At 48.9% G+C, this 9,836-nt stretch overlaps 1 protein-coding gene across 1 annotated transcript in view; it reads left to right on the top strand.

The window, feature by feature from the left end:
* Nucleotides 1-9,836, top strand: part of LOC133147273 (uncharacterized) — a 61,090-nt gene continuing 51,254 nt past the window's right edge. The window contains exon 1 of the transcript XR_009711609.1: nucleotides 1-513. The gene's annotated coding sequence lies outside the window, so the exon portion shown is untranslated. The remainder of the gene's footprint in view (nucleotides 514-9,836) is intronic.

Raw genomic sequence — 9,836 nt, 5'->3', positions numbered from 1 at the left:
GCTTGGCCAGATCGGACATGTTCCCACGCTGAGCCACAGCAATTTTCAAAGAAGCCTAAAGAAAGGCTTTGGCATGTCAGTCGGTTTGCTCTGGCTGTCGGCAAAAAAAAAAGTTCCAAAGAAGTTCCGTTTGACACATGGTGCTTTTCACATGGTGCATGCTTTTCAACAAGGAGCAGATGGCCGACAAAGATCGTTGTCATGATTCGTCCCCGGTCACGTCCATGTGTCATTGTTTTGTCCGTCTGTGTGCTCATGTCCGTGGATCATGTGTGCTTCTGCCATGTCTTGTCCCCAGTTTTGCTAGGTTGCCATGGTTTCTGTTCGCGTCGCCCCTCCCCTCCTGTGTTCCCTCAATCAATGTAACCGCGTTCACCTGCCTCGTGTTTTGTGCTTTGTATTTAAGCCCTGTCTGCCCCTTGTTCATTGTCGGTTCGTTGCTTGTCGATTGTTGCATGCAATCGCTGCTGTCACGGTCACGTCACCATGTCTTTCTGTTCCACGTCTTGTCAGGTCAGTCCTATTATTTATGTCAGTCTACCAAGTTTGTGTTTGAGTTTGTTCCAATAAACCCTGGTCCAAGCTGCACATGGTCGCCCTGCTCCATTTCCACACTCCGTTCGTGACAATCGTTCTGTAATAATTGTACCAAGTTCATTTTGTCTTCACTTATAGATTAGTTGACTGGTTTCTTTTATGTCAGGTAAACAAAACAACCTGAATAATTGTCTGTGATAAAAGAACCAGTCAACTAGATCATTCTGTGTTTTGGACTGGGCGAGACGTCACACAAATTTGTCATCAATCAGACGCCGGTGGGGATAGGGCAATGTGATGTTTCCTGCTTGCAATAACATGATGACACAGACAAAAACAGCATTATGAATAACAGTTCTTTTATCCAGCTCATGCATACGCACGCACACCCACCCACACACCCACGCGCGCACACACACACACGCACGCACGCTCAGACGCACGCTCAGACGCACGCATACTCACACGCAAGCACGCACGCGCACGTGCACACACACATACACACAAACACACAACATTGAAGTGGAACGGACAATTTCTAACTTTCAACATCAGAGTACTATACACTGTGAAGCAATTGTACTGTGCTAAATGGGTATATAGGGGGATTTATTCTGGGCTTGCGCTTTACAAACTTTGCACTTTACTAACTTGGTGGGTGGTTGCTCCAAATGCACTTTCACTATTTTTTGTGAGTGATCATAATTATCTTATTCTGACATCAGCATAAGAATGAGATTCTAAGCATTATTTGTTACCAAATTCCATTGAAAAGTAGTCGAACAAACTATTTTATTTTACTGGCTTCTGTTTTAAAAACTAGTGATCCATCAATTTGAGTGTATGTGATAATATACATGTACCAAAACTTCCAAAATAAAAAAAATGAAAATGAAACAATAATAGTAAATACAAAAAAACCCACATTAAAAATAAATCCATTCATCCATCCATCCATTTTCCATACCGCTTGTTCCCTCAGGGGTTGCTGGTGTGCTGGAGCCTATCCCAGCAGTCGTCAGGCGTTAGGTGGAGGACACGCTGAAGTGGTTGCTGTTAGGGATTTTCGCAGTCTTTCTACCTTTCCCAAGAACCACAAGGGACAGTTTGGCCAATTTATGTTTGCAAATGATGATAGCCATCGCAACTTTTGAAACACATACGTCTCTCAAAGCTACTCCAATCTCTTTCTCTTTGCAGCAGCATCTTATTTTAAGAGAGCAGGGTGGGGTTGAGTGTGAGCAGGTTTTGAGGTCGCCTTTGCAAACTGGTTAAGTCAGTGCAGAGTGGTCTTATCCCTTTGTTTATAAGGTTGTCTGGTCAAGATACTGGTCAAGTTAGTTAAGACGTTTGCACAACACACAAAGAAGGTGGAAAGGTTTAACAACCAAGAGTTTTGGCAAGCACTAACATAGTTAATTATTCAAAAACAGCATTTCTATGTAAGATCAAAATAAGTTGTCAACCCTATCAGTTGCCCGCCAATCGCAGGGCACACAGAGACTAACAACCATCCGCACTCACACTCACACTTCAGGGCAATTTGGAGTGCACAATCTGCCTACCATGCATAATTTTGGGATGTGGGCGGAATCCAGAGAAACAACATACAGGAACGAGGAGAAGCGTCCTGTACTTTTGCGCTGTATTCTGACTGTCTGCTGTATGCACACTTGCTCCATTTTTGCTCCTCTTATTTATTGTGTTATTTGTTTATTTATTATTTATTCATCACTATTATTTATTCATTGTTTGTGCCTTCTTGGTTTTTTTTTGTGTTGTTTACTTGTATGTATATTGTGTACTATGTCTTGTCACCGTGGGATAGTGGGAACGTTATTTCGATCTCTTTGTGTGGCTTGGCATGTGAAGAAATTGACAATACAGCAGACTTTGACTTTGATTTTGACTTTGTCATGCAAACGCCACACAGGGAGGACTAAAGCTGGAATCAAACCCACAACCTCTGAACTGTGAGACGGGCGTGCTAACTAGTCCCTTTTAAAAAATCCATCCATCCATCCATTTTCTGTACCACTTTGTCCCCGCGGGGCCGTGGGCATGCTGGGATAGGTCCCAGCGGTCATCGGGCTGTCACGAGCGGAGTGTGGAAATGGAGCGAGGCGACCAAGTGCAGCTTGGACCAGGGTTTATTGCAGAAAACTCAAAAGACACTCGGCAACTAACATAACTTACTGGCAAAATCAATAACAGGAACTTAAATACAACACAGGCAACAAGAGGCAGGTGAGCATGATTACACTAATTATGGCAACCTACACACAGCTAAACTGGGGACGAGACATGACAGAACCCCCCCCCCCAAGGGACGGCTCCCGACGTCCCAAAAACCCCAACCCCCCACGGGGGCACAGGGGGGGGGGCAGCGCAAGTCCAGACGACCCTACTGGTCCTTGAAATAGCCTGAACTGCGCACGGCGGCGTCTGGGGAAACAACCGCACTCGGGCGGCGACTTGGGGCACAGAACCGCACTCGGGCGGTGACTTGGGGCACAGAACCGCACTCGGGCGGCGACTTGGGGCACAGAACCGCACTCGGGGGGCAACTTGGGGAACAGAACCGCACTCGGGGGGCAACTTGGGGAACAGAACTGCACGCAGCGGCGGTCAGGGGCCCAGGGCCACACTCGCGGCACACACTGGGGGCATGACGCGCAATCGGCAGCAACTCGGGGAAACAGAACCGCAAACGGCGGCGACTTGGGGCACAGAACCGCTCTCGGGCGGAGACTTGGGGCACAGAACCGCACTCGGGCAGCGACTTGGGCCCAGGGCCACAACCGCGGCACACACTGGGGGCCTGAAGCGCAGTCAGCAGCAACTTGGGGAACAGAACTGCACGCAGCGGCGGTCAGGGGCCCAGGGCCTCACTCGTGGCACATACTGGGGGTCTGACGCACAATAGGCAGCAACTCGGGGAAACAGAACCGCAAACGGCGGCAACTCAGGGACAGAACCGCGCTCTGGCGGCGACTAGGGGAACCGAACCGCACTCGGGCGGCAAAAAACTCCTCGCCGCCATCAGCGGCACTCGAAAGTCCGGACCGCGATCAGTGGCATTCGTAAGGCGGAGCTGTGGCAGCAGCAAGAGCCACCACGTGCCGCAGCAGTGGGACGATCGCGGGTCCGGTGCAGCTGGCTTGAAGTCGGGCGACGTCAAAGGGGCCTGCGATGCTGGGGTGGAGCCCGATGGCGACCGCGAGTCTGATGACGCCGGGAGGCACTCCGATGGCGGCCGCGGGTCTGGCGTTGCGGCAGCGAAGTCCGATGACTCTCGCAGCCGATGGCGCCGGGAGGACTCCGATGGCGGCCGCGGGTCCGGCGTCGCCGCAATGGTGATCAAACGCGGCCGCGAAGCTGCTGTCGTCAGAAGCACTCCGATGGCGACCGTGAGTCTGATGACGCTGGGAGGCACTCCGATGGCGGCCGCGAGTCCGGCGTCGCTGGAGCAAGATCCGATGGCGGCTGCAAGCCCATGGCTCTGGAACATGCTCGGACAACGGACGTGGATCGGACGTCGCGGTGGGAGCTGGTGGTGGAAGGAGGTCCAAGCACTGGTCGCTGTAGTGGTCGGAGCATTCTGTCACGGATGGAGTGTGGAATGGAGCAGGGCGACCAAGTGCAGCTTGGACCAGGGTTTATTGCAGCAAACTCAAAAGACATACTCGGCAACTAACATAACTTACTGGCAAAATCAATAACAGGAACGGACCAGCGACGTGAGACAAAACGGACAGCGTGCCATTCCATGACAGCAGCAACAGCATGCACAATGCTCCGACAGCGAGTGGTACACAAACAGACCTTAAATACAACACAGGCAACAAGAGGCAGGTGAGCATGATTACACTAATCATGGGCACACAGGCAGGGAGGGGCGACACGAACAGAAACCATGGCAACCTACACACAGCAAAACTGGGGACGAGACATGACACGGGCAGTAGGCGGGGGACACCCTGAACAGGTTGCCAGCCAATCGCAGGGCTTAATTTTCACTTATTTATTTTTAATTTTAGTGGTTTTGGTCCTCCATAAATATGAGTTGGACATTTAAAATGGGGGGAGGCAGCACAGTGGAGCACTGGTTAGCATAGGCGTCAGGAACCTATGGCTCACGAGCCAGATATGGCTCTTTTGGTGACGTTATTAAAAAGAATACAATACTAGACTCAAAAAATCGTTGGTCTCAATTAAAAGACATGCATTTAATTGTATCTAGCCTATTGTTTTTTTTAAATGGTATGGCTCTCACGGGAATTATTTGTAAAAAATGGGCATGTATGGCTCTGTTCGCCAAAAAGGTTCCCGACCCCTGGGTTAGCACATCCGCCTCACAGTTGAGAGGGTGCGGGTTCAATTCCACCTCCGGCCTGGCCCTCCTTGTGTGGAGTTTGCATGTTCTCCCCGTGCCTGCGTGGGTTTTCTCTGGGCACTTTGGTTTTCTGCCACATCCCAAAAAACATGCTTGGTAGGGCAATTGAGCACTCCAAATTGCCCCTAGATGTGAGTGCAAGTGCGGATGGTTGTTCGTCTGTGTGCCCTACGATCGGCTGGCAACCGGTTCAGGGTGCCCCCCACCTACTGCCCGATGATTGTTGGTGTATACTCCAGCACGCCGGCGACCCCCGTGCGGACAAGCGGAATAGAAAATGGATCAATCACAGGGGCATTTATAATCCTTTAATCATCTTATTCCTTATGATTGAAAGTCAAGTCAAGTCAAGTTTATTTGTATAGCCCCAAATCACAAGCAGTCTCAAAGGGCTTCACATAGACAGAAATTGACAATTATTCTCAAAGCATCCCCTGATCTTAAGCTCCCAAAAGGGCAAGGAAAAACTTAAAAACCCCTAGCAGGGGAAAATGAGAAACCTTGAGAAGGGACCACAGATGGAAGGATCCCCCTTTCAGGATCACCAGGTTGAAATGGATGCAGAGAGGGCGCAAATGATACAACATGAAAATCAATTAAATAAAAAGTGGATGTCCATGTCACAGCAGAGGGCTGCCGAAGGAGCCCTCAATTGTCCTGGCAGTGCTCTTCGAGGAGGTTGAGCTGCAGTTCCCCTTTCCTGAATTGGCCCACGAGAATCCAGATAGCCGCTGTCAGCATGGGTGCCACCTAACCACCTCCCCGGCCGGGGAGGGGGGAGGGAGGGGGTGGAGAGGGAGAGAAAACAAACTCCAGCCGAATCGGCCACTACAGGTTAGTTAAAGGCCATGTCATAGAAATGTGTCTTTAAACGTGTCTTAAATGTTTCTACTGAGGTAGCAGTCCTAATATCCATTGGTAGGGCATTCCAAAGCTCTGGAGCCCGAATAGAAAATGCTCTAGAGCCTGCAGACATTTTCTTAGCCCTCGGTGTCGCTAAAAGGGTAGCGTTTTGCGAACGAAGGTTACGAGACGGAACATAAGGAACAACTAGGTCGACAAGATATGAAGGCGCTAAGCCATGCAGCGATTTATAGGTTAATAGAAGAACCTTGAAGTCACATCTTAAATGGACCGGGAGCCAATGTAAGTTGGCTAGTATTGGGGTAATGTGATCAAATTTTCTTGTCCGAGAGAGCAGCCTTGCAGCGGCATTTTGTACTAACTGTAGACTTTTGATGCGGGACTTAGGAAGACCCGAAAATAGTACATTACAGTAGTCCAGGCGCGACGTGACGAACGCATGTATAATAGTTTCCGCATCACCGGTCGAGAGGATCGGACGAATCTTTGCAATATTACGAAGGTGAAAAAACACAATTCTGGTTATATTCTTAATGTGCTTTTGAAAGGAGAGAGTTTGGTCAAATATTACCCCGAGATTAGTTACAGTATCGCTTTGAGTGATAGTACGGTTATCTATAGTTATAGCGGTTTCCTTGAATAAGTGTTGATAACGAGTTGGACCAATTATCAACATCTCAGTTTTAGCAGAGAAGAAAGGAACAAGGCAAAGTGTTGTGAAATAAAATATTACCTGTAATACGGATTTAGGTAGAGAACTGAACTCTCACTCTTTATATAGCTGACGTGTCTTGCTCATCCGTTCTGCGCATCTGTAATGGCGGCCTCCGTATGATATCCGGTTTGCGTGTGTGCGAGAGCGAGAGAGAGCGAGAGAGAGAGCGCGCGAGAGAACGCTCAACCGTAGCGCGCCGCCGACCGCCCAACTGCACCGGGCTGGTCGATTATTGTGACAGAGCCGTCGCTGAAATTTAGAAGATATTTTTAAAGTCCTGATGTACTTTCTAAAATTTAAGTGGACCTCAGTGCTAGTTAACTTTATCTTAACAGACTCCAAACCCATCCTGACAGGTGGTCTAATCACCTGTGACCCGGCCTGCTCTAAAGTGACCTGTCATGTGTGGCTCAAACAGTAATCTATATTCCTAGAAAGAGTGAAGGCGCCTTCACGGTTAGGGTGAAGGCGCCTTCACGGTTAGGGTGAAGGCCGTCCTTCCTCAGCAGGTCGGGGCGGCCCCAGAAGGAAGGCCAGTTATCTATGAAATACAGTCCCTGCTTCTTACAGAACCCAGCCATCCATCGATTAAGGGAGACTAATCTACTAAGCCTCTCATCAGGGCCTCTCCCAGGCAGGGGGCCAGAGACAAATACTCGATGCCGACTCATCTTTCTAGCGAGATCACAAGTCCTCGCTATGTTTCTCTTTGTGATCTCCGACTGCCTCATCCTAACATCATTGGAGCCGACGTGTATCACTATGTCCGAGTAGCTAGTGTTGATGGAACTACGGTGTTGACTAGACCTATTGCGAGTCAGCTCCCTAAGATTAGCTTCTATGTCGGGTGCTCTGCCCCCAGGAATACACATTACCGTGGCTGGATTTTTAAGCGTAATATTTCGGATAATGGAGTCACCTATGACCAAAGTGCGAGGGCCAGTAGACCGAGATGACTTTGGACGGCTATGCGTCTTACCTGGCTCATCGCGATTAGCAAGCCGCTTGGGGCTAATGCTAACTGGGCTAGCGGGCTGACTACAGCCCGCGTCTGTATCCGCCACATCTACAGTTATCGCGCAATTCTGCTCTAACTGGCGGACACGTCCCTCTAGCAGGGACAACCTCTCTAAGAGAAGGGTGCAGTTGGTGCACGAAGCCACACAAACCTCTCGATCCGCAGCCATACTTTGTGACCGATGATCGACGGCAGACAAACGGCCACGAAGCCTCCGCTCTCCCAGGCACTCCAACTGTGAAAAAAAAAAAGACCGACAGTGTAATAAAAGATTCAAACTTACTTTAGAGTCAGGGAGATGAGTTCCACGCTGGAGAAAACAAAATCGTCCAAGCCTGAAACACACACAACAGCGGTAGTGACAGTCACGACCCGGCGAAACTCCCGCTCACTGTCAACTACTTCCGGGTACTCAAAACCTCAGAAGTGACTGCATATATCGTTCAAAGTCTGCATTTACTATCTATTAGGAGTGTAAATCGCGGGTTTTGTCACGATACGATATTATATCGCTACAAAGAACTACGATACGATATTTGCCGATATCTTTAAGCCTGCTGCGATTCATTCACGATATATCACGATATAGTCCTCTACGATCGATATATATATTTTTTTTTTAAATAAAAAATATAGAACAATATCCTGATTTATAACAATTCATACGCAAAATCAACAAGGTACTGCAAACTCTTTATTTAGGAAATTACAAGAGTATTGTAGTATACAAAGTGCTTATTTTAACACTGAACTTTGATGTCGTGTTTTTTCTTTAAATGTGCGGCGAGATCTGTGGTCCCTGAATATTTGATCACCGCATGGCAGGATTTACAAACTGCACGTGTCTTGTCCGTTGAGCCATCTTTTCTTTGGAATCCAAAGTGCTTCCAAACGAATGACTTGAAGCCTAAAGGGGAGCAAATTTCCTCGTCTTTTCGGACACTAGCCATAGCACCAGCCCAGGAGCCGCGTACTAGTTGTCGACTCCCCTTTCACGTGCCTGCTCTGCTCACAACACAACAACGCCGCGCACTGCTCCCGGAAAGAGGAAGCAAGCAACAATGAACTGGATTTCAAAATAAAGTCGCGTCTAATGTCGGAGGTCAAACACGGCGATATAAATCGATGTTTACATTTAGCATCGATGCCAATAAATTGTAGAGCATTATATCGATTAATCGATGTGTATCGATGAATCGTTACACCCCTACTATCTATATTCTGTGATAATTAACACTCTGATGGGAACAGATTAATGGAGCTATGCATGGATGTATTTCAACTTCATATAGCTGATGTCACATTTGTGAGACGGCAAATTTGCTGCACTCTTTCTGCTGGGGGCTCGGTGGAGCACTGGTTAGGACGTCTGCCTCACAGTTAGGAGGGTGCCGGTTTGATTCCACGTCCGACCCTCCCTGTGTGGAGTTTGGATTTTCTCCCCGTGCCCGCGTGGGTTTTCTCCGGGCACTCCGGTTTCCTCCCACATCTCAAAAACATGCTTGGTAGGGCAATTGAGCACTCCAAATTGCCCCTAGGTGTGAGTGCAAGTGCGGATGGTTGTGTGCCCTACGATCGGCTGGCAACCGGTTCAGAGTGCCCCCCCACCTACTGCCCGATGATTGCTGGGATAGGCTCTAGCACGCCCGCGACCCCCGTGGGGACAAGGGGTATAGAAAATGCATGGATGTTTCTGCTGGGTCTTAAAATCTTGAAAAACATTCTTTTGAGATGAAAAGCGTCATTTAGTGTTCATGCGGTTATGTTTTTTTTTTTTGGTATGGCGGTAAGTGAGTGGCAGCCTCCCAGCAGTGTTCTCTTTATTTCCTTCTTTTCTCCTTTTTCTTTCTGTCTTTTTGTCTATTCGGTGATGCTGGTGCCTTCTACCGCACCTCGGTATTGCTTTGGATCGGATATTTTTTTTTCCCTGGGACCGGGATGGCTGCGCACATCGGTCGAGACTGGCATAACGCTACGATGCCTTCCTGCTTATCCGGCCGTTGCTGACCGGGTCCCTCGCCTTGGTCTCGCACCCGCGACCCCTGTGAGGAATCCGCTTCCTCGTGCTCGTCAGAACCAACGACCTTTGCCGTGCACCTGCCCCGACTAGGTGCCCAGGACGCTGGTCACACGTTTGCCTGCTTTGTGATGTTTTCACCGATTCACGACCACGGTCCATTGGGCGCTGTTGAACTGGACTGCCTTTACACCTATGTACCCCGTGGGGGCTATTTTGTGTGTTTTCGGGTGTTCTCTGATATTGAGGGGTGCTGGTTGGTCGTTGTTACTTTTTTTCCTTTGTCTTT

Source organism: Syngnathus typhle, unplaced genomic scaffold, assembly GCF_033458585.1.
Source record: "Syngnathus typhle isolate RoL2023-S1 ecotype Sweden unplaced genomic scaffold, RoL_Styp_1.0 HiC_scaffold_39, whole genome shotgun sequence".
NCBI classification, from domain to species: Eukaryota; Metazoa; Chordata; class Actinopteri; order Syngnathiformes; family Syngnathidae; genus Syngnathus; species Syngnathus typhle.
This window is presented reverse-complemented; position numbering and strand designations above follow the sequence as displayed.